This window comes from Callorhinus ursinus, unplaced genomic scaffold, assembly GCF_003265705.2.
Source record: "Callorhinus ursinus isolate GAN/ISIS: 27379988/994484 unplaced genomic scaffold, GSC_fseal_2.0 scaffold11, whole genome shotgun sequence".
Lineage (NCBI taxonomy): Eukaryota > Metazoa > Chordata > Mammalia > Carnivora > Otariidae > Callorhinus > Callorhinus ursinus.
The window spans coordinates 48,322,419-48,346,808 of NW_027397073.1; the positions used below are offsets into that span (position 1 = coordinate 48,322,419).

Sequence of the window (24,390 nt, forward strand, 5' to 3'; positions counted from 1 at the left end):
CCCCCTTAGGTACAGTTATCACTCCCATTGAGAAAGGGAAGAGAGTCATGTACAAAGACGTTCAACATTAATTAAATAGTTAATAGTTGAAAGTGCACAGCAAAGAGGAATAATATCTCTGTCAATTTCAGTAACAGCCATTTTAAGTGATTTTTAACAAATAAAACCCACCATTTGGAATTTTTTTAAGATTTTATTTATTTATTTGAGAGAGAGCACAAGTCAGGAGCCGAGGCAGAGGGAGAAGCAGACTCCCCACTGAGCAGGGAGCCCGATGCGGAACTCGATCCGAGGACCTTGAGATCATTACCTGAGCCGAAGGCAGACGCTTAACCCACTGAGCCATCCAGGCACCCACATTTGGAATTTTAAAATTACTAACAAACAACTCTTGAGTCAAATTTGAGATCTGAATTGAGAACAGAGAAAATTCAGAAAGGACTATTAATAAAAATACACCATTGCCCGGAGTGTCGGAGCCGCTGCCGCGGAGTCCGGATTCAACCTCGCGCGCCGCTGACGCCCGCCCGCCCGACGTGCACTCCCGATTCCTTTTGGTTCTAAGTCCAAAATGGCAACTCTCAAAGATAGCTGATTCAGAATCTTCTTAAGGACGAACATACCCCCCAGAATAAGATCACAGTTGTTGGGGTTGGTGCTGTTGGCATGGCTTGTGCCATCAGTATCCTAATGAAGGACTTGGCAGATGAACTTGCTCTTGTTGATGTCATGGAAGACAAACTGAAGGGAGAGATGAGGGATCTCCAGCACAGCAGCCTTTTCCTTAGAACACCAAAAATTGTCTCTGGCAAAGATTATAATGTGACTGCAAACTCCAAGCTGGTTATTATCACAGCTGGGGCACGTCAGCAAGAGGGAGAAAGCCGTCTTAATTTGGTCCAGCGTAACGTGAACATCTTTAAGTTCATCATTCCTAATATCGTAAAATATAGCCCAAACTGCAAGTTGCTTGTCATTTCCAATCCAGTGGATATCTTGACCTATGTGACTTGGAAGATAAGTGGCTTTCCCAAAAACCCGTGTTGTTGGAAGTGGTTGCAATCTGGATTCAGCCCGGTTCCGTTACCTAATGGGGGAAAGACTGGGAGTTCACCCATTAAGCTGTCACGGGTGGGTGCTTGGGGAGCATGGAGACTCCAGTGTGCCTGTATGGAGTGGAGTGAACGTTGCTGGTGTCTCTCTGAAGAATCTGCACCCTGACTTAGGCACTGATGCAGATAAGGAACAGTGGAAAGAGGTTCACAAACAGGTGGTTGACAGTGCCTATGAGGTGATCAAACTGAAAGGCTACACCTCCTGGGCCATTGGACTGTCTGTGGCAGATGCCGAAAGTATAATGAAGAATCTTAGGCGGGTGCATCCAATTTCCACCATGATTAAGGGTCTCTATGGAATTAAAGATGATGTCTTCCTTAGTGTCCCTTGCATCTTGGGACAGAATGGAATTTCAGATGTTGTGAAGGTGACTCTGACTTCTGAGGAGGAGGCCCGTTTGAAGAAGAGTGCAGATACACTTTGAGGGATCCAAAAGGAGCTGCAGTTTTAAAGTTTTGTAATGTACCACTTCACTGTCTAGACTATAGCAGGATTTTAGTTGGAGGTTGTGTATATTGTCCTTATTATCTGATCTGTTACTCAAGTAATATTAAAATGGCCTAAGAAAAAAACGTCAGTTTCCTAAAGTTCCAAATAGGAATGGTTCACCAAACCCTGCAGCTGTATCCTGGTACTGGATACCTGTCTTTGTAGCCCTAAATTGGTTAACGTAAGTTAGCCCCACCGTCTCAGAGGCTCCACTGCCAGAGCTGCGGTTGCTCTGCACACCAGATGTGTGTTTACTGTGTGTTCTGTCACTTCGGGTTCCTTCCCCCAACACCCGACATGCCTAGTCCATCTTTTCCAGTCAGTCACGTTCTGGGATCCAATGTATAAATTCAATATTGCGTGTATTGTGCATAACTGTCCTAAAGGATCTTACTTTGTGTACCATGTATGTCAGAATATAGTGTACATGGCCATAAAACGTAAAAAGATAATGCAGCCAACTAAGTGTCATACCAACTAAAATACCAAATAAATTTTGAATGGTGAAAAAAAAAATACACCATTGCACAAACAGAATTTCCCCAGAGGCAAAGTCATTGCCTAAAACACTTATAATTGCTAAACTGCAAAAAATAAAAACAAACCATTTATGTTTAACTAAGGAAGTTTTAAAAAGGGCAATAATAAAGTTTATAAAGTTTTTAGTACCTTTTAAAATGCTTACTCGGTAACAGGAACGTTAAAAAAATCAGGATAAAATTATATTTACCATATGATTAAAACTTTATAAAACAAACATATCCATGGATTAAAGTATGAACAAGATACAATATTATCACAGTAGCAGGGATTTTAAATGGTTGAATTCTGGACAATATTTTTTCCTCGTGCTTTTCCATATCTTCAGACTTTTTAAAATGAGCTTGTATTGCTTTTCAATAGAAAAGGGTTTACGTTTTCGACGTGAGCTAATTCCCCCAAAACGGAGTCTGGCTAGGCTAGGGAGGTCTGCAGGTCACTGCTCTCCCCAGTGGCCAGAGGAATGGGTATCAGCTCCATGCTCTCTGCCACTGCCTTGCTCCCTCCAGCGCTTAAGATGTGTGTCCCCACTTCCACATGCTGAACGCACCCCAGAACCAGTGATCAGAGCCACAAGAAGGAGAGTTATCTGCGGTTGAAGCAAGTCTGCTGGCAGTTCATCTCACACAGGGAGGCGCAGGTGCTCAGGAACCCCGGGGCAACACCTCAAGCCTTTGGATCAGTCATTACTGGGCTGACATCCGGGTCCACCCTGGACAGAGGCATTGCTTCCATCACCACTGGCAAGATAATGGCTGTAAATGCTCTTCTCTCCACGGTGCTGAGGTGACTTCCTACCCCAGAGGCAGCGTAGTAGGCTCCCTGCAAGCAGGCTGCCCCAAGGCAGGGCAATCACCTCTAATGACAAGTATCACACCTGCTGCAGAGCCCGGGTCCTGTCAGTTCTGAAAGTCCAATGCTTCCAACTGTCATGGGGCACCCCTGGGGCATGAAGTCATTTCAGATCGAGTCAGATGCTCCTGCACTCCACTTGGAGCCTGGAGAGCCCTGGCCTTTCGCTTGGTTCTCTTGGACATGTGACCCAAGAGAAGGTGGAGCCTGGGCGGTCTCCGCGTGGAGTGCACCGCCTGGCTCCAGAAGGAAACAACTACAATGGACTGAACTGTGTCCCTCACTATGCATATGTTGAAGCCATAGCCCCGCGGTGTGACAGCTTTTGGAGATGGGCCCATAGGAGGTAATTAAGGCTAAGTGAGGTCATTGGGGGGGGGGTGGCTAGGCCAATAGGATCGGTGGCCTTATAAGAAGAGGCAGAGCTCTCTCTCTCCTTCTCCCACCCTCCACCTGTTCCCCCCACCATGTGACGACAGCTTGAGAAGGCAGCTGTCTGCAAGCCAGGAGGAGAGTTCTCACCAGAAACCAAACCCTGCTGGAACTCGATCTTGGAATTCCCAGTCTCCAGAGCTGAGAGACAATAAATGTCTGTTGTGTGAGGCACCCAGCCTATGGGAGTTTATTGTGGCAGCCTGAGCAGTCTAAGACAATATCCTTCTTAATGGAGGACACGCAGATCCTCCCCCACCATCCACTCAACAGGCCCCCAAAACAAGTCTTCCCCCACTCATCCCACCCCGTCCAGGCCCAGCCCTGAGCTTGGGCCCTCCTCACCTAGAGGCCCCTGCAAGTTCCTCAAGGCTCTCTCCACCCCTGGTCAGGAACCTTGTCCTTTCTTGTCATGGCACCCTGGATCTTGAGACAAGTCTTGGTGCTTGTTTGATGCTCAGTAAGAGCTGGTGGGAGGCATAAGTAACCAAGAACCCCTGCCAGGGGGTCCCACCAGCTGGGTGTGGAGAAGCAGGCTTTTCCCCAGCAATCAGCAATCACCCTTCTGGTGCCGGTTCTTCTTTGTTTTCTCTGTTCCAGGGTTCCTGCCACCCACAGGTGGCAATGTCATGGCACATTCTTAATGAACGCCAACCATGAGACTCTTTCTCTGCTCAACCCTCAGCTACAACGTTCAACAAGACGACGTGGTGAGCACCACAAGCAATAAGCAAATAAATGTATTATAGCATCTAAAATTACAAAGAATTTAAAAATGGGGGGCGGATAACATCTTTACAATGTGTGAGGAAATCCCATGGTGCTGAGCAGTGTCCCCTGCATAGCCCTGCATTACCTGATGAGCTGGGCTTGCGTTTGAGCATTAAACCTCTCTCCAGACGCACCCTGCCATCTCTCCTCTCTCTCACTGTTTCTGTTCTGTCCCAAGCCTGTGGGGCAAGGGCTACCTCCCTCCGCCCACCTTGTTTGCTCCCCAGCAACCCCTGCCACTCATCAACAGCCTAGGCTGGGCCCTTCCTCCATCACCGCCTAAGCCCTCGGAGTAACCGATTTCATGTGCTTCTGAAAGGTCTACTGCAGTTCTAACAATGCAAATACTTTCCTCTTCCAGGAATTGGAGGGCTTCTATGGAGATTGATAGAAAATACAGCAAGTCGCACTACAGGTTTAAATGCTATGAAAAGTCCATACAAGGTCTGAGGAGGGAAAAGTCAATCCCATGGGAAGGCAGGGTTTGGGGGTGGGGGGGAAGGCAGGGCAGGCTTTTCCAAAGATGTAGTATTTGAGCTACATCTTAAACAGTGAGTGGGGATTGGCCGCGCTGGCAAGAGCGGGGTAGAGGAGGGCTTTCCAGGCATTAGGAAGATCAGAAGCAAAGGCACAGACCCATGAAATTTCAAGGGCTCTACACTAATATCTGTAGCTGCCTAACAAATGACCCACAAACTTAGTGGCTTAAAACAACACCCTTTTATCATCTCACTGTGTCTGTGGGGCAGCAATCTGGGCATGGCTTAGCTGGGTCCTCACCCTCAGGGCTCTCCCAAGGCAGCAGTCAAGGTGCTGGCCAGGGCTAGGGGCTCAGCTGATGGCTTGTAAGAGGGCTCCATTTCCAAGCTCACATGGTTGTTAGCAGATCGCCGTTCTTCAAAGGTTGTTGGACTGAGGGCCTTGGTCTAGCTGGCTGGAGCCTGCCTTTAGCTCCCTGCCAAGTGGTACTCTTCAACATGGCCACTGGCCTCACTGAAGCATGCAAGCCAGGGAGGCAACAGAGTTGGCCAGCAAGACCGAAGTGACATCTCATCAGCTTCGTCATTCTCTGTTACCAGCAAGTTGCTACACCAGCCCATGCTCAAGGGGAGAGGATTCTACAGGTACGTGACTTCTGGAAGGTAGGGAGCCTTGGGGACCCCTGAGAGTCAGCCCCCCACAGTCCACTTGGGGAACTGCAGGCAATCTTATGCTCTGGTGGTGGCACAGCAACATGGGATGTGGGGGCAGAGGGGGACAGACCACGAGGGGCTTCAGAAACCATGCCAAAGGACTGGGGCATTGGCGTGTAAACGGTGGGATCCCTTCTCTTCTTTACATGCACCTTTTGGTTTGGTTTGGTTTCTCAAAATCACATCAGCTTCTTTAGTGCCCTAAAATCCCCATTACACTTACACACCCTACACCGTCAGGTCCTCTCTTCTTCCCATGCGTCCCTCCCTAACAGTAGTGGCACATCCGTCATGTAGACACACCTAAGTAAGACTTAAACAGATGGAGCTGAACTCTTTTAAATCCTCAGACCCCCAAACAGATGACACCCCCAAATCCATCACTGAGACCTTGGCAAGAAGTTGTTCTCGGCTGTCTGAAAACCCAGAACGGATGAGGGAGGTCAGGCAAGGACTGTTATGCTTCCCTGGGACCCGGCCCTCTCCTCCTGGGTCTGAGTTGTTCCTAGCCGTGGTGCTGCCACCAGGCCTCAGTGGATCCACATCTATCATCGGCCCCACTGTTCAGAGAGAGGCCCCAGAAAAGCCAACATTTCCCAAGCCATAACCAACTTTCCCAGAGGAAATGGCCTAATGTCATGATCCCTCATCTGCTGCTGGAAATGTCACTTGATTATGGTTGTCACAATAACGACTGCTCTTCCTTTTCATCGAAGTTGAAGAATGTCTACAGTTCTGGCTTTTAGAGGTTTTTACTGGCTTCTTTACCTTGATCACTTTTCCTGCACGTGTAAGAGTGTGTTTTTGCCAAAGCTCATTTCTCTGTGCTTAATAAAGCATTTTATGGGCTACTTTTTTGGCAGGAAGCCCCCGTCCTCCATCCTTTGATCTGTGGACTCTGTGTGTACTGAGCTAGCCCTGAGTAAGCATTACCCTTCCAAACACCACGAGCCACGTCCAAAATGTAACCTCTTAAGGTTCCATTTGGAAGCCCTGGGGGTCTCTTCCTATAATCCTTAGAACCCTCTGGCTTTGGTTCTTGCCCCACCCATGATTAATCTCCCAGGGAAAGGAATAAAAGCCGTGATAATTCCTGGATTTTGATGATTTCCACCCAAGTACTTCTCGTGACCACACTCACTGGTTACCGTGCCTCCATTTGGAGGATGGCCGCCTCTTACAAAGGGATCATGACAACATTCCAAACGCAACAGCTTTGATCTCTCGGCCAGAAGACATCTGCTTGCCTGTTATGACAACTTTACCTTCTAGGCTCAGGCCAGAATTGTCCCCCTGCTCCCTAAGCACGTCTCCCTGCCGGAATATCATTCCTTCTCTGTTCCCTTGGCTTCGTGTTATCACCTTCTCCTTCCAAAACTTTTGCCTCATCCCTCCATGAAATATTTTACCTCGGACAGAAATTCTGCAGCTGACAGGCAACTGGATTGGCTTTGAAGTGTGCTGGCTCTAGACTGAATCTCTGGCCGGAGGAACAACTTACTGGAATTACTTAGAAGTCTCCTTTCCTTTGTTTCCTTCTCTGTGTTTATTCATGGAGGAGAACGTCAGTGATCATCGGGAGGGAAGGCACCAGAAGCCCGTTCTCTGTGATTCAGCGAAGGATGCATTTTCCACTTCCTTCCCTCCCACAAAAAGCCACGATATTGAACAAAGTCTCTCTTCCCCGAATGATCTCCATTTCCCAGCTTCCTCACCTTGTGTTCCTAATCCCCGGCGTCACCCCTGCTTGGGAAGAGTACTGCCACTTACATCAGGTGGTACACACCTACCAAGAGAAGCCTGACCAGAATCTCCCCTCCCAGAAACAATCCCTTCGGGCCTCACCCGCAGGCCTGCTCCCTTTGCAAGATACAGAGACAGGCATGGGCCTCAGTGGGTGACGAGTACATTTGTTTAACTGCTTCGAAATTATTATTTGCATGTAGAAGACCTTGGAACAAAAGCCCCCGTGTATGTAAAAATGCCACAAGATTAAGCCTTTGTTTGGATCCCTTCTCACAAGAAGTATGATCATACACATCGCCAGGACACCTGAGAGCTAAATGAGCTATCAAATGGCTGATAGACTTGGCGACGAAACATAATCTGGTCCACAACCCCCATTGTCACAGCGCTCTGGTCCGTCATTCTACACGCCCGGTCCTCCTTTCTCCGCGTGCTGTGTCTTTGTCTCCAGGAAAGGGGTTTGCAGCCCGATCTGCCCGCGGGGCCAGGAGAGGTGAGCGAGGGAGTGGGACCATGAGAGAATGGAGTCAGTGGGTGCACAGCGCCCGGCACGTACAAGGAAAACGTTACTCAGTAAGCCATTCGGGCTATGGAGACCGTGACCCGCCAGTTACCGAGGCAGGATGAGTAAAACTGGAGTCAAGGTTGAAGAAATGGCCAGACTACACAGGAGCTATGGACACACATATGCCCATCTGACAAAAGGATTTATTTATAAAGAAATAACAAAGACCAAACTCCAGAGGGTTGTTTTATCTATAAGGAGAGAGGGAAGGGGATGGGGAGGAGGGTATAGGTTTCTGTGAGTTACTGCCAATATTTTACTTCTGGGGTTCATTGGCAGTTTCCTGGTTGTTTGTTATAGAGGGGATAAATAAATAGCAAAGCCATGCATGAACTGAAGGTGGTAATGAATGATCATTAATCTGATTCTGCATGCTGCAGAGATATAAAGTAATTCTCCAGGGGCTAAAACTTTTATTATTCTGAAATAATTGTCTCTATCACTTGTACTTAAAGAAAACCTAAGTTAATACCTGCTTAACTGAGAAATTCTCCAAGTGTTTGGTGGATTTGCTCCCCAGTGGTGAGGGAGGTATAACTGCTGCTTTTAGTCCCTCCCACACGATGCACTGAGTGGCACGTGGTCTGGACCACAGGGTCAAGTTCAGGAGAGACTGGACCGGATAGTGCTGGGCAGGGTGCCCATGACAGCTAGCTTGAACGTGACCCAGATGCCTTGGCAACCCTGGCACTCACTGGGGCATGTCAGAGCAGTGTTGGGAGTCAGACAGACCCAAGTTCAAGTCCCAGGTCTGCTGCCACCCATGAGCTGACCTGAGGCAAATCCCTTAGCCCGCCAGAGCCTCAGTTTCTTGAATGGCAACTGGGGAGTTTTAGTTTTCCAGGGCCACCATAACAAAGGTGGTGACTTAACACAACAGAAATCTATCCTCTCACAGTTCTGGAAGCTAAAAAGCTTGGCAGGGCCATGTTCCCTCTGAAGGCTCTAGGGAAGGACCATCCCTGGCCCTCTTCTAGCCCCCGGTGGAATGTCAGAAATTCCTTGGCATTCTTTGGCTTGTGGCTATACCCACTCTCATCTCCATCTTCATGGTCACGTGACATTCTCCCTGTGGGTCTGTCTGTCTTCTCATAGCCTTCCTATAAGAACACCAGTCACTGGATTTAGGGGCCACTCTGATCCAGTAGAACCTCATCCTAATTAACTACATCTGCAAAGACCCCTTTTTGTTTCCAAAGAGGGTCACATTTTGAGGTTTTGGATAGATGTGAATTTCAGAGGCATACTATTCAACCCAATACCTGGAGATGAGGATATATAACCAAAGGGACTATGATAAGAATTAAATTAAATAATGTGTATAAAGCACCTAGCACATGTCAGCGCTCATCATCATCATCATCCATCACCTCAGGGAAGAGATTCTATTTCTGAAAACATTCCACCCTGCTAGCTAAGGTGACCACAAGTGAAACTGTGAAACAGGCCTGGTTTCAAATCTTGGCTGGGTAACCCCTGGCAAATTACCTAGCGTCTCTGAGTCTCAATTTCCTTATCCACACTAGTGGAAATACATAGATATAGATATAGATATAGATGTAGATATAGATATAGATATAGATGTAGATGTAGATATAGATATAGATATAGATGTAGATATAGATATAGATGTAGATGTAGATATAGATATAGATATAGATATAGATATAGATATAGATGTAGATATAGATCTATACATCTATACTTAAATGGCATTTCCTATATTCCAGGCACAGTGCTAAGAGATTTATAAATCTTATCTCAATCAATCATCAGAACAGCGCTGTGAGTTAGGTATTATCTATTTTACAATCAAGGAAATTGAGTCGGCAGGTATTTAAGACAGTTGGTTAAGGTCACATAGGAAGTAAGTGATGGAATCAGGATTCAAACCCAGGCAGTCTGGCTCCAGAATTCTTCCAAGATTAAATAAGAAAGTTTAAATAAAATGGTTAGCCTGTGCTTAGCAAGTATGAAGCGGTCCATAAATGACGGTACAGTAACTATGCTCCCCCTTCCCAACCTTTCCCTTTGGCTGGCCTCAGGACTGCCTCTCCGCTTTCTCTCAGTTCAGGTACGCTGTTGGCTTCAAACCAGAGCCGAGTTTCCGTGTCTAAACGTTCAGACCGCTCAAGTTCCATTCAGCTTCCTGGGGTATCTTGTCCTCTTTTTTTTTTATCTCGTTCTTACTCTCTCCAGTGTCTTGTGACCATGGTGACCGGAAGGGTCACAGAACGGGAGGGTGCAGTGGTTTTCTGTGGCAACTGGTAAGTTGTGGCATTTCTTTGCTGGGGTGGGGACAGAGCGACGCCACAGACTGGAAGACGTATCTCGGCGATATCCACTCGGGGGCGGGGGGGCCGCTCACCAACCCAAGAACCTGTGTGCTGTCCTTGGCATAAAGCTCCTCGAGAGATCCATCATGGAACAAGACCTCCCTTAGATTTAGGAAAGCCACCACTAGGGAAGAACATAGAAAATTCTCCCATGGAAAATGTGAATCCATGATGGCGTCAGAGGTCGGTGAAGCGAGCTAACTCCTGAGCACCCACCCTTGGGCGAGGTGGGCTCCCAGCCAGGGGGCCCTGCTAGACCCTGCCCTTGCCTACTCCGAGCAGGAGGCTTTCACCCAGTGCTCGTCAGTGTTCTGGGACTTGGCGTCAACCCCCTCCCCTACTGCTAACAGGTGGGTAAGAGGAACAGACCGCCTGCCCCCCAGCTGGGCTCTCCTCCTGCCTTTCTTGCTCTTGCCAGTCTCCTCCCATGGGCATGGCATCCATCACAGAAATTCAGCCATAAAGACAGCATGCACCGCCACACCCACGACGGGAGAACTAGGTAGATCTGATAGTAACTTAAGCAACTTTCTGGGCAAATGTGTTCACCCTCCCCAAACCCACAATACGAGGACAGGCTTTCTCCAAGAAGTAAAGTAAGGGACAGCACTTGGCAAACTGCAAAGCAAGCCATTTGCCACTGCTGCTCCACGCTTCCCCTTTTAGGGTCCCTCCCGCCTCCCTCCCAGGCCCCGACCCCCTTAAACAGCACTGCCTTCCCTCCTTTCTTCCTCACGAGACATACCTTTCCTCACCCCAGACTTTCTAGGGCCCCTGTCATTTTGATAGTAATGGGCATTATTAAGGAAGAAATGCCAGCTAATTTGCCAACCAGCTAGTGGGCGGCACCTCCCAGGTGCCACTGTGCCTTCACCCAGGCGAGATGCACAAAAGATGCAGCTGGTGGAGAGTCTTGAGGCAATTCCTAAATTTTCTGCTGCTCACCTGTGGGCGGCTACGATGTACACAGAGTTTACACTCAATGCTATGAGGTGAGAGTGCGGGGCGCGGTTTCTATGAACTGGTTACGAAGCCCGTGAAAACACACTAACCAGCAATAAAGTCTTTGGGCTGCGAGCCATGGGGAAGTTGGACACACAATCTCATCCCTCGCGTGCCTAGGCTCCAGGGAGAGGTCAGGACTTAGGGCCCTCACCCTTCATGAGCTCCCCGACATGTGCCCCCTGCAAACAGCACTCCCCGGTCCCTCCTCTGCCCAGCTCTGACTGCAGTCTCCCCCTGCGCAGCCCGCTGGGTCCTCAGGACTGGGCTGTGGGGGTGAAATGGGTGGAGGGGATGAAGAGGTACAAAGTTCCAGTTATAAAATAAACAAGACACGAGGATGAAAAGTACGGCAGAGGGAATACCTTCTACAATATTGTAATAAGTTTGTACGGTGACAGATGGTGACTACACTTATCGTGGTGAGCACTGGGTCGTGCATGTAATTGTTGAATCACCCTGTTGTACACCTGAAACAAATAGAATATACTATATGTCAACTATACTTCAATTAAAAAAAAAAAAAAAGACAGGGCTGTCAATGATGGCGCTCCCCTCAGCCCATACATTTTAACAGAGATTTGGGGCTCCTGGGGATTGAAATGAATGGTACCCTCTGGGAAACATAAATTATAACCAGTTCCTATCCGTACTCACTTTGCTTGCCTTTCACGTCTGTCTGAAACACATGGAAAACCTCAGATTCTTCTTGCCTGATGCCCTCCTCATGTTTGTTACTATATTATGAAAGCAGTTAGAAAAATACATATATATCTCTCTACTCCAAGCTCCGCACATAAATGGGATTGTGCAATATTTGAGTGTGTGTGTACGTATAAATTCCACTTACATGATGTGCCTGGAATAGTCAGATTCATAGAAGGGAGGTTGCCAGGGGCTGGGGAGAAGAAATGGGGGGTGACAATGTTTAATAGGAACAGAGTTTCAGTTTGGGAAGTTGCAAAAATCCGAAGATGGATGGTGGCAGTCGTTGTAAGACAATGCGAATATACTTAAAAAAAAAAAAAAAGATTTTATTTATTTCTTTTTTTAAATTATTATTATTTTTTTATTTAAGATTTTTTATTTTTTTGCGAGAGAGAGAATGAGAGACAGAGAGCATGAGAGGGAGGAGGGTCAGAGGGAGAAGCAGACTCCCTGCTGAGCAGGGAGCCCGATGTGGGACTCGATCCTGGGACTCCAGGATCATGACCCGAGCCAAAGGCAGTTGCTTAACCAACTGAGCTACCCAGGCATCCAAGATTTTATTTATTTCTAAGAGAGAGAGAGTGAGAGAGAAAGTGCACAAGCAGGGGGAGTGGCAGACAGGGAGAAGCAGGTTCACCGCTGAGCAGGGAGCCCGATGCGGGACTCGATCCCAGGACTCTGGGATCACGACCTGAGCCGAAGGCAGATGCTTAACCAAATGAGCCACTTGGGCACCCCAACAATGCAAATATACCCACTGCTATTGAGCTGCACACTTAAAAATGGCTAAAATGGTAACTTTCGCATTATGTATATTTTACCACCAGCATATCAAATGTGTATTATACATATGCATTAGCTCAACTCTTATTTAGATATATAACTAATTTCAGACAGTTTACACTTTACTTTTGATCTCTATCCTCCTTTTTCATATCACGTGCCTTGGTTTGGGCCTTTTATCTCCTAAGTATTTTCTGGATTTGGTTTTTACCGAACCCAAAGGAATGCCCCTCCAGAAAAAAAACAAACACAAACACAAACCCCACAGCTCTTTCTTCCTTCTGTACCCCCCACACCAGTCATCTTCTTCTCAGTTGCTTTTAGGCAGAAAGCTTCCCTAGTTAAAGAGAAAGTCTGATTCTCAGTGGTACATTTAATAATTCATAAATCATGAGAGGTTCAAACAGGTTCAAAGTTTAAAAGTTTAAAAGTTTTGCTAAAGCTTTAAAGTTTAAACTGTCAGAGGCTTTGACAAAAAACTTTTCCTGTCTGGAATATTTAAGATTGTTGTGCCATATTATATTCAGGACTCTATTATATCTTCCTCTCCCAAAATGTTTCTCCTAAGGAAATCCAGGCGCCGTGGGCTTCGTGCATTTTCCTTTGTGGCCCTGAGGCCCCCGGAGGGGGGCCTGGGGGGACCCCCGGCAGGTACAGGGAGCCGGCCTGGGGAGGGGGCGGAGGCTCTGACAAACCGCACTTTGGGGGAAAGTGGCCAGAATCACCAACTTGTGGGGCTTTCTCTTTAAAAGAATGGAAATTGTAAAATGAGATCCTGGCAAAAGTGTGTAATGAGGTCTTGGCGGAAGACAGTGAGTTGTGCATAATCTGCTATTTCAAAATCTGGAAGCAGAGAGGCCAAATCTTCCGCTGGCCTCCAGCTGACCTCTAATTTTTCAGGCATAATTACTGTATTTGCATGTGCAATTGAGTGTGGTGTCAGCCACCCACGCCAAAGCACTTTTTTGGAGTTTATTGGGACAAGAACAAACACGGTCATTTCCACTGCAGACTGTGTTTGAACAAGCAAGCGTAGAACATGGAGGTCATGTCTGACAATCCGGCCTTGGACCCAAGGCTGCATATACTATGTTGTTTTGATAACGTCACTCCATTTCTCAGAAACCTTCCGTGGCTCCCACTGGCCTTTCAGGTCAGATCCAAGGACTTAGTCATGAACTTTCAGTGCCTCACGTCAGATCCTACTGCAGACGAGCAAACCCCCCACCTTCCCCCACCTGCCCTGCTCCCTGCTGCCTCCGACCCTTTCTATGGGCTGTTCCCCACAGCTGAGAATATTCTCTTTCTCCTTTTCACCAAACACTTCTTTACAATTTCCTCAGAATTCTCCTCTTCCTTATGGTTCCACAAGACATGAGCATCGGTGCCAGGAACAACTCAGCATAATCAAAATCTTTTCCTAGTTTCCAGGATTTGGTGACAGGATGTTGTAGATGGTCCCATGACATAGACGCAGTAATGCTGGACTCCCAACTTGGGTTTCTACCCCTGGACGATGATGAGCGTGCTTTCGCACAAACTCCCTCCTTTGACCCTAACATGCTCCCCTCCACGCCCTCACCTGGGTCTTCAGTCCTTGGAGCTCTGCTGGCTTCTCCACAGTTCCTGATGAGAAAACCTGACAGGGATCTTCAGGACTCTCCCAGGTGGCCTCTGGTGGCATCTGACAGTGGCCAACACTCTCTTCTTGAATCTTCCTATTCTCTCAACTTCACAGGACTTGTTTCTCCTCTTTTGTGCCTCCTTCACCAGCTCCACCCCCTCCAGCGGGGGGCGCTCCGCGTGGCGCATTCACAGCCAGCGCCCCCCTTCATCCACTGCTGCCCCCAGGCAAGCTCCCTTCCCTGTGGCTTGAGCTACCCCCGCTCTCCTGGTGGCCACACCCCAGCTCTCCCATGGGCCCCGGCACCCCCTCTGCATCTCCCCACTGACTCGGCAAACAAGAATCCAGCAAACTCAACCACTGTTTCCTGACAGTCTCTCTGAGACAGAAACCAGTGGGACACTCTCCCTGCAAAGCAGCCCCGCCTCCCACCTCCAGATGCCATATTTCATTGTCTTCCTGCCCATGCTCCTTTTGTGTTTCCTGTTCAGTCAAGTACCTGGTTGTGCAGAGTAGAACTCTCCATCGCCCCTAATGGCTGCCCGCCTCGACTTTCCCAACCGATGGAGAACCACCCCAACGACCTCTCTGCCATCCCCCGTCTCTCTCTCCTCCACCCCACGGCTACTTCTTAATTCAATCTGTCACTGCCTCCTGTCGTAACATCACAATGCCCTGCTCCCGGGTTGCTCTTCTCTGGCCTTTCCTGTTTGCAATCTTTACAAACAGGGACAAGTCGTGTCGCTGCCTGGGGACCACAGCCTTTCCCAGAGCTGCAGCCAACACTCCTGGAAACACGAGGCCCTTTGCTGTCAGACCCCCTTCGACCTTACCAGTTACATATTCCCCCACAACCCTCCTTCTCCTCTCTCTCCACTCTCTGTTCCTTCTTTTCCCGAGCAGGCAGCCTCATGCATATCTCTGTGCCTTTGCAAATACAGTTTCTCCTGTCTGGAAGGCCTTCTCAGACTCTCTGCTTGCTAAGCCCCCAGGCATGCACTGGGTCCAGCTCACTTCCACCATGAAGCCCTCTAGGATTCCCATCAGCAGGGAGACACTCCCCCTCCTTCACACTTCTAGACCGCTGTGTTCTATGCACACAGCCCCTCCACTGGTCATGCGTGCCTTACCTGTGGGACTCTGGGCTGCTTATCTCTCACCCCTCGGCACCTAATACACTGTCTGGCAACGCAGGGGCCAATCTCTCTTCTGAAGGAATTAAATCTTATGGCACCAAGTAACATCCTCTGGATGACTAAGTGCACTCAGCGTGGCAAAGCACCGTCTCTGATTTGGATTCCTAGTTCCTCTCTGGTTGCAACCACCTGATAGAATTTTCACTATTCCTGATGGAGGAGTGTGAACTCTTGGGGAGAGAGGAGAAAAATTCTCACTTAAATGACTCCTCTCCTCCCAGCAGACTCATACACCTTCCTCTGTGGGTTGTAAAATCTATTTATCCAGTGGCACGCCTTTTAGGTACCATGTGAAACATTCTGGTTTCTACCAGAGTGGATGTGAATCATTTTATGCTAAAACCATGCAGATACTTATATGGTTCCCAGAGAGCTCTCTGGTTAAGCCTCTGTTCTGGCATGTGAATTAAGGATAGCTTAGAGAAACACAGGCACTGGGATACTTGTGGGTAGTTTGCTTACATCCATGGGGAGATGACATAGCTTAGCCTTGTATGCGTCAGGCTTTGAAGTCAGACAGACCAGGGTTTAAGTCCTGGCTCCGCCAGCATGGGACCTGTAGCACCTCACTTCAGCTCTCCGCCTCAGGTCCTCATCTGTAAAATGGAAAAGGTCATACCTCACAGGGTTGCTGTAAAAATTAAGTAAAATCGTGTCTTTAAAGCATTTATCACAGAAGAAGCCCTCGATCATTGCTACAGTAGGTGCTGGAGTACTAATGATTGGTACTTAATGCTAATGATCGCCTTAATCGTGAGCACAGGAAGTGCTTTATACACTATGTATCTGTACCCACACATGCACATGGAAATATGGAAATATATATAATATGCACGTATATGTATATACATTCATATGTGTATATTTATATATGTTGTATATTTACATTTGCACACATTGGCTATAACGACATATAATCCTTACAACAACCCTATGATGTAGGAACTATGATTGTCTCCATTTCTCAGGTGAGGAAACTGAGTCAGATTAAGTAACTTGCCCAAACTCACCCAGCTAGTAAGTAGCAGACCCGGAATTTCAACCGAGGCAATTGATCTGGAATCCAAGTCCATGCTCTCAACACCCATTACAGAGCCTTCCTTGCACTGCCTCAATGAGCTCTTCAAGTCAATAAATACTATCGTCATCACTCTCATCATCGTCATCCTCATCACTGTCCAGGATGCCACCATGTCTATTCCACATGACAAAAGTGCTCTAGTGAGGCTCTCTACTCAGGCAGCTCTCGGGTGGTAACTCTGTTGCACAAACAGAACTGTATCTGGCAGCGACTGGAGCTGCCCCAAAGGTCTAGCCCGTGCAGCACTAATACTTGGGTGGTAACAAGTACTGTCCAGGGAGGCCTTGGGATTCCGAAAGAGTGAAGCCAGGATGTGAGCCGGTGCAGAGTCTGAGTGTGTGGCCCCTGGCACAACTTCATCCCATTGGCCTGCTGTCTTCCCTCGTGTAGCTGGAGAAAGACACCAATTGATTCCTGCCTCCCAATCAATCCCAGCCAGACTGTGGGATTTTGTAATCGTGTCTGTCTCGGACGACAGCCCGCAGAAGTCAGACATGGAAGCGCTTGCTTGGGTTGTCCACGCATTCCACCCCTGAGCCAGGAAATGCGAACTTCTAACCCAGTGTCACTGTTTGGTTGTAAAAATCACATGTATTTGTGAAATATGTAAGTGGACTTAAATGTGTCTGAATGTCATGGGCTTATTTACTGGAAATTTCACTTAGTGGGTTTTCTTTTCTTCCCTGTCATCACTTAGGTTTGCTGACTGTTCTTTTCTACCTATTTTTTCCCCCCAATTCCATCTCAAAGTATATTCCTGGCCTTGACCATATTAAGCGTCTTTGTCCTCTGTAGTCTGTGTAGAACAGGCTTTCCTGAAATATTTTTGCTTAGAATCAGGCAAGTTAGGGCCCCTGAGTGGTTTAGTCAGTTGAGCGTCCGACCCTTGCTTTCGGCTCCGGTTGTGGTCTCCTGGGTCCTGGGATTGGGTCCCTGCATCAGGCTCCACGCCTCAGCAGGGAGTCTGCCTGAGATTCTTTCTCACTCCCTCTGCCCCTCCCTCTGCTCATGCGCAGGCGCGCACGTGCGCTCTCTCTAAAATAAATAAATAAATCTTAAAAAAAAGAAGGATCATATGAGTCTGCCTCTCATTTCTGATTCTGTTTGGCATTAGGCAAGTTGCTTTCTCGAAGCCTAAGTTTTGCATATGTAAAATGGGTATAATAAAGAACCCAACTTGAAGGAATTTTTGTGACGATTACATGCAATAATTAACAGTAACTAACACTCCCTGAAAACTAACACATGTTGATCACTGTGCTAGGTGCCTTCTCCCAAGCTTGCAGACAAAACTGTTGAATAAAGGAAGAGGCTATAATGTCCTATTTGGCACCGAGCCTCTTTCCAGGAGGCACATCTCTACCCTGATGGACGGGAACAAAGACCGTCTCATCAGTCCGAACTCTGCACATAGCACTGGACATAGCATCATCTCGTTTCATCCTCACAAAACCCTGCAAGGAAGCTATTGTCCCCAGCCCTGTTTTACAAAAGAGGAACTGAAGGCAAGAGAGTTGCTTGCCCAAGGTCACCAAGTGAATAAGAGAGGGGGGACACATAATTACCATGTGCTAAAGCAATATTAAACAGTAGCAATAACAATAACAATTAGTGGTTATTAAGGAGACTTACCAAGTGCCAGGCACTGTTCATTTAGTCCTCATATCAACTCTATTAGGCAGAGACTGTTACTAAGCCTGTTTTATAAATGTGTAGATAGAAGGGAAAGGGTGTTTAGTGACTTGCTGAAGGTCATGTGGTTGGTAAGCTGACAGAGCCAGAACTTGGAACTGGTGTTCCAAATTCAGAACCAGAACATGTCCTATGCCGTCTCTTTAAAAATGAAATAATTAGGGGAGCCTGATTGGCTCGGTTGGTTAAGTGACAGAGTGTTGATTTCAGCTCAGGTCGTGAGATTGAGCCCTGCATCAGCCTCCATACTCAGTGTGGAGTCTGCTTGTCCCTCTCCCTCTGCTCCTCCCCCTGCTCACTCTCTCTCTCTCTCTCTCTCTCTCTCTCTCTCTCTCTCAAATAAATAAATAAATAAATAAATAAAATCTTTTAAAATGAAATAATTAAATATGCATAAAACGGTTTAGCCCAGTGCCTGTGCACGCACACACACACAGACACACGCACACACACATATTATTGTCATCGTTATCACTTATAAAATGATAACCAATATTTTAGTATTGTTCTGCTTTTCCAGGCATCTCCACTCATCCGTAAGAGCTGAACTTCCAGCATGAATCTGAATGGACAGGATATTCCCATATCCCATATTCTCTGATTCATTTGATTTTTGCTCATCTTCACTGCCTTCTGCAGATGTCAACAGCAAGACCCCCATCCTAAGCTAGGTTTGTTAACACCCTGAGTTTTCTTTTCCAGAAGCCCTCCTACTAAACTGATCCTGAAAATCACTTTTCTTCCTGCCACAGCTCTGCATTCGTTTTTCAATGCTATAAACAAACAAACAAACAAACAAATTACACCAAATATGGTGGCTTGAAACAACGAAACTTTATTATCTCAGTTTCTGGGTCCTCTGCTCAGGGTCTCACTAGGCTGCAGTCAAGGTGTTGGCAGGGTGGCATTCCTTCTGGAGCTCGGGGTCCTCTTCCGAGCTCACGTGGTTGTGGGCAGAATTCAGTTCCTTATGGTTATGGGACTGAGGGCCACTGGTTTCTTCCTGGTTGTTGGCTAGAGGCTGCCCCCAGGTCCTAGAGGCCCCCAGAGGTTCCCAGCTTTACGGCTCTCTGCACAGGAAGCCCACACCTCAGCAGCTTGCTTCTTTAAGGCCAGCAAGAGGACCTCTCACTCTGGTCTGCTAAGATGGAGTCTTAGAGAAGAAACGTAACTTTGGAATGATGTCATCATCACCTTTACCGTATTCTACCAGTTAGAAGTAAGTCACAGGTCTCACCCACATTCAAGAGGAGGGAATTATACAAGTCAGGTCCTTGCGGATCACGTTAGGGTGTGTCCGCCACAGGTTCTTTGACAGCTTGCCTCAATTTCCTCTCCATCCCACTTCATCTTCGTTTTCATTTCCATAGCAAAATACTTTTTTACTGTGTCTGTAAGATTCTGAGATTAACTCTACCTCTTTTTCCCACGCCTGTATAGAGGTAGGTCCAAGCCAAGACCTCTCCTTTTCTCTCCATGTCACCCAAGACCATAGTCTCTTCATTTTTAACATCTTGACTGGTATGTAACTTACATACCATAGCATCAAAGTGTACCACTCAGTGTATATTTATATTTTATTTATATCATTACCATAATATAAATCACTCCAAAAAGAAACTTCCTATCTTTAGCTGTCATCACACCCCTCCTCCTCCCCGCTCAGCCCTTACTTATAACAGCTAATCTGTTTTCTGTCTTTATAGATTTGCCTGTTCTGGACATTTCATACAAAGGGAACGATCCAATATGTGGTCCTCTATGACCGACTGCTCTCACTGAGCATACGTTTGTAAGCTTCTGCGTTCTCCTCTGTGTTGTGGTATAAACAGTATTATCATGACTATAAGGATGTTTAGAATGCTGTAGACAAAACTGCCAGGAAATGAAAGATTTTAACTTATAAAAATAGAGTGAGGAAGGAGTGTCTTCATTCATTTTTCCACCTCACAATTTTTTATGAGAACTTACTCTACATAGGGCCCTGGAGGGAAGAAAAGATATGTGAGATTCAGCCATTGTTCTTAAAGAGTTCAGGCTGTACAGAATACAGGCAAATACACTCCTACACCACAGGTCTGACTTGTGCTTCAGCAACCCTAAACATCAGAGGAGGGGAAAGGCACAGTGAATTTTCAACTCACTAGGATAAAACAGAAGCCAAAACTAGTCTCTCCTGCATGTGACTTGTGTTTTAGGGGAAAACGACGTTAACCAATATTCTTTGCTTTTAGTTATACGGAGCTTAATGATTTTTTAAAATGGGGCGGGGGTTGTTCTGAGAGCTGACGCACGTCCAGTGCGCAGAATAGACTGGCTCACAAGTCCATTAAGAGAACTCCAGGGGAGGGGCAGGCTTTCCCATCGGGGCTGGTGTTCCCTCTCTTGATATCAGCCCCAGGGATCCCGTTCTGCAGCAATGCGCTCATGAATATGTGCTCCAAGCCTGAAGGAATTTTACCGCGACTTAGCAATTTTTCATTTGCCCAGAGGTCAGCGTTTGGATATCAAAAACACTTCTGATTTAGACAAGCTGAGGAATGATGAAACCATCAGAACGAGTGAACCTATATGTGGGAACTTTGGACGTTTCACAGAAAGGCAAGTTCAAGAATCCTTAAAACGAAGAGGTGTCTATCACATCAGCTGAAGAAAACAGATAATGAAACCTGTACCACAAACGTAATATTATTAGTGTTCCCAAACATTCCTCTGGGATAAGCAAGACTCTTGCTCAAGATTTTCAGACAGGGCCCCACGATTTCGAACTCCAGTCGTGGAGGAAGGCCAGAGTCTCAGCCATGGGACCAGCTCCTCCCACGGCCGGCAGCCTGGGGCCTCCCATCACTAGCTACAGGCTACCTTGGAGCAGGGCCGGCCTCGGGAGCAGGCCTAGGGCGGCCTCAGGAAGATTCCTCACTCCTAAGGCCCTCTTCCACCTGGCTTGCTGATCTGAAATTCCACCCTTAGAAATTTATGTCTTTGCTCCAGGGCAAATACTCCTGGGAGAAGAGACACATCTTTTATCAGCCATTTACACCTCAGTGCAAATGTGTTTATCAGAGCCTCTGCCAAAGAGGCTGTTTCAGAGGAGAGAAGGCGAAAGGAGCGAAGACAAAAAAAAAAAAAAGCCTGAGGATGAAGAGAAAGGAACCAAAAGACCCGAAAGGACAGACAAGGATGACAAGGTGCACCAAAGGCGAATACACTCGGCTTCTCCCCAGCAGGGCTGCCTGAGACGATTGGCAGCACACCCAGACTTTTGAGACCGAAGGGGGTTAAAGGGGTGCAAAGTCATTGCCGAGAGGGGGCAGAATTCAACCCTGTGCCTCTGGCTGTAAGAGTAGGGATGAGGGCCTGGCCCCTGGCTCGTCTGTGGTGCCTGTCTTCTCTCAGCGGGACAATCTCAGGAGGAACAGCGCCGCTCAAACAAAGGAGGAGGAAGCCAACACCTGTCCTACCAATCATCAAGAGTGCTTTGTTCCGCTTTAGTACACTGCCAAGAGCCTCAAGTCTACTTAATCACACACAGACTTTTTGCATTGAGAGAGAGTGAGCAGTGTTTGTCTAACAGAATGCGATCTTGCACCCTGTGGGGGTGGGGAGCCATGCCCCGGCCACTCACACTGAGCTACTGTCTCAGACCTATCAACATCAAGGTGAACCCCAAACCTGGCGAGATGACTACTCGCTTATATAACATGATGATTTCACAACGCTCACAAGGGATCACAACTCAGAGCTGTCCAGTTCCATGCGACGTCAGGGAATTCTAGGAGAAGGTGTTTTGGAATCAATTAACTGCATTCACAAAAAACCTCTTGGCTTCCTATAGCTGGTATTATTCCAGAGAACAGCAGACCATAACCAGGCCTCTCTGAGAAGCCCAAATTTCCCAAATGTAGAGTCAGTGTAGGTGACTGGTGACACGCTCCAACACAGTTGGGCTGCTGTCCATGCCTGCAGACCAAGCCTGTTGATCAATAACGGTGAATCAAGGGAGATCTGTGACATCGGCCCTAGATATGGATATAGCCACACCTTCATTTTTAAGATACGGGTGTTAAGATGGTTCTTTTTTGAAAAAAGATGTGAAGGGCTGTGCTCAACGAACGGGAGTGAAAGATTTACACAGGATGTTCCCAAGTAATTTCACCCGCTGAAAACACAAAGAGCCTGGAAAGAGGAAGCTCCAACTCTTTAATTTGCCTGACATCCAATTCTCTTCTAGAGAATGAAGCCTTCTGGACTTTGAGGAGGAAAATGCCTACCTCAAGAATTACAGCGTTAAAAGATCTTCCTCGTAAGTGAATATTTAATGAACTGTAACACCCATCATAAAACACTTCATATGGCTTTAGTTATTTCACGAGCCAAACTATGCCTCAAGCATACAAAATGAGACCTTGCTCGTCTTTTCAAGTGCCGTAAGAAGCCTACATCGACAGTACTCTTTTTTTTTTTTTTAACCATCCTAGGGCTTTTTTTTTTTTTTTTTTGGTTAAAAAGATCGGAGAATTTAATCGTATGTGTCTTCCTAGAGAAGACTGGTTCTGAATGCTTTTTAAAGTGTGTTTGTGGCATCTGAAAGTTCCCTACCTCCCACACTCAAGTTCTAAAGTTTGAAAGAATACATCATTGCTAGTTTGATGCATAGCCAAAAACGAGAACACAATGCAAGGGAGTGTAACCATATTTCACTCCACAGTGGAGTCAAAGTTTTTCCTTAGACATGGTTTTAGCATAAAGTAAATTGTATTTCCAGGATTGCAGCCAAACATAACAATACAAATAATGATGACCAAAAACAGCAAAATGCGGGTGAACCAGAAGTGATGATATTTCATAAGGAAATCCCATAAATGTTCTTAATATGCTTTGGATTTACTTGAAGATTAATTAATTAAACTAGGTTGGCAAAGTCCCAACATATAAAACTGTACTAGAAGAGAATTCTATAGAAACTCAATAGGGTTGCAAATAACGATTTAATACTTCTTGTTTTTGGGGTTTTTTTTTTAAGTTTTTATTTATTTATTTGACAGACAGAAACACAGCGCGAGAGGGAACACAAGCAGGGGGAGTGGGAGAGGGAGAAGCAGGCTTCCTGCTGAGCAGGGAGCCCGATGTGGGGCTCGATCCCAGGACCCTGGGCTCATGACCTGAGCCGAAGGCAGATGCTTAACGACTGAGCCACCCAGGTGCCCCATGATTTAATACTTCTTAATGCAAATAATGAGATGTAATTCAATAAACAATGATTCTGAAAATGAAATCAGAGGTCTTCTTTTTTTTTGGCACTGGCTAAATACTTCACAGTGACTATTTTCCAGACTCTCTAAATTACTCCGTTTCTGGATTATAAGGATTTCTAGCAAATCATTAACACGGCAGCATCAAATCTCTCATAAAGCATCCATATGAATTTGCCTCCCTACTTCTTCAACTGAATCGTGAGTAGGGAAAAGAATGAACACTTGTTCCATACAGAATTTTGCTAGGTTCTTCCATGATTTTCTCAGGTAACCCCCACAACAACACCGTTAGATGGGTAGTACCTTTACTTCACAGATAAAGAAACTTAAGTTCTGAAAAGTAACTCATTCAAGTTCAAACATACTGTAGGTTTCAGAAGTGGGAAGGAAACCAGCTGGGGCTTTAGAAGAGCGTTGCTCCATGCATGACTTCCCATTATTCAAGAAACTCAAGTGAAGGCAGTGGCACAGTTAAAACTCTATGGACTCCCGAGCTGCGACCCTCGGACAGCGGACAGCCTCTGACACTGAACCCCGAGCGTCTTAGCCTTACACCTGTCTTGGTGCAGTGTTTCACCCAAATCAGGGGCGGTAGTACTAGAATATAATATTAAATCACTGAATCAAAAAAAATTAATCGTTTTCACTTCTTTTTTTTAATGGAAGTAAAATTCACAGAACATAGACTATTTTAACCATTTTAAAGTACAATTTGGTGGCTTCCAGTACATTCACCATGCTGTGCAAACAGCTCTTTTCTTTCAATGCTTCAGACTGTGTCAAGGAGAAAGTCTCAGTTTGGTGCTGCTGTATCTTTAATGACTCTAATATTTGATAACTTCCCTTCTAAGAAAAAAGGGAGAGCAAGCTGGTAGCCCTTGGTAAACAGGCATAAAACTAGAATTCGATAACATGAATTTGGTGTTTCATTTGTATTTATTTTTTATTCACCCTCAATTTCTATTTATGCAGTAACAAAATTTCCTTATTAAGAAAAAGTATTTAAGGG

General features: G+C 46.5%; 1 pseudogene; it reads left to right on the forward strand.

Moving 5' to 3' along the window:
* Positions 1-475: 475 nt before the first annotated feature.
* On the forward strand, positions 476-1,667 carry LOC112835287 (L-lactate dehydrogenase A chain pseudogene; annotated as a pseudogene).
* The last annotated feature ends 22,723 nt before the right edge of the window (positions 1,668-24,390 follow it).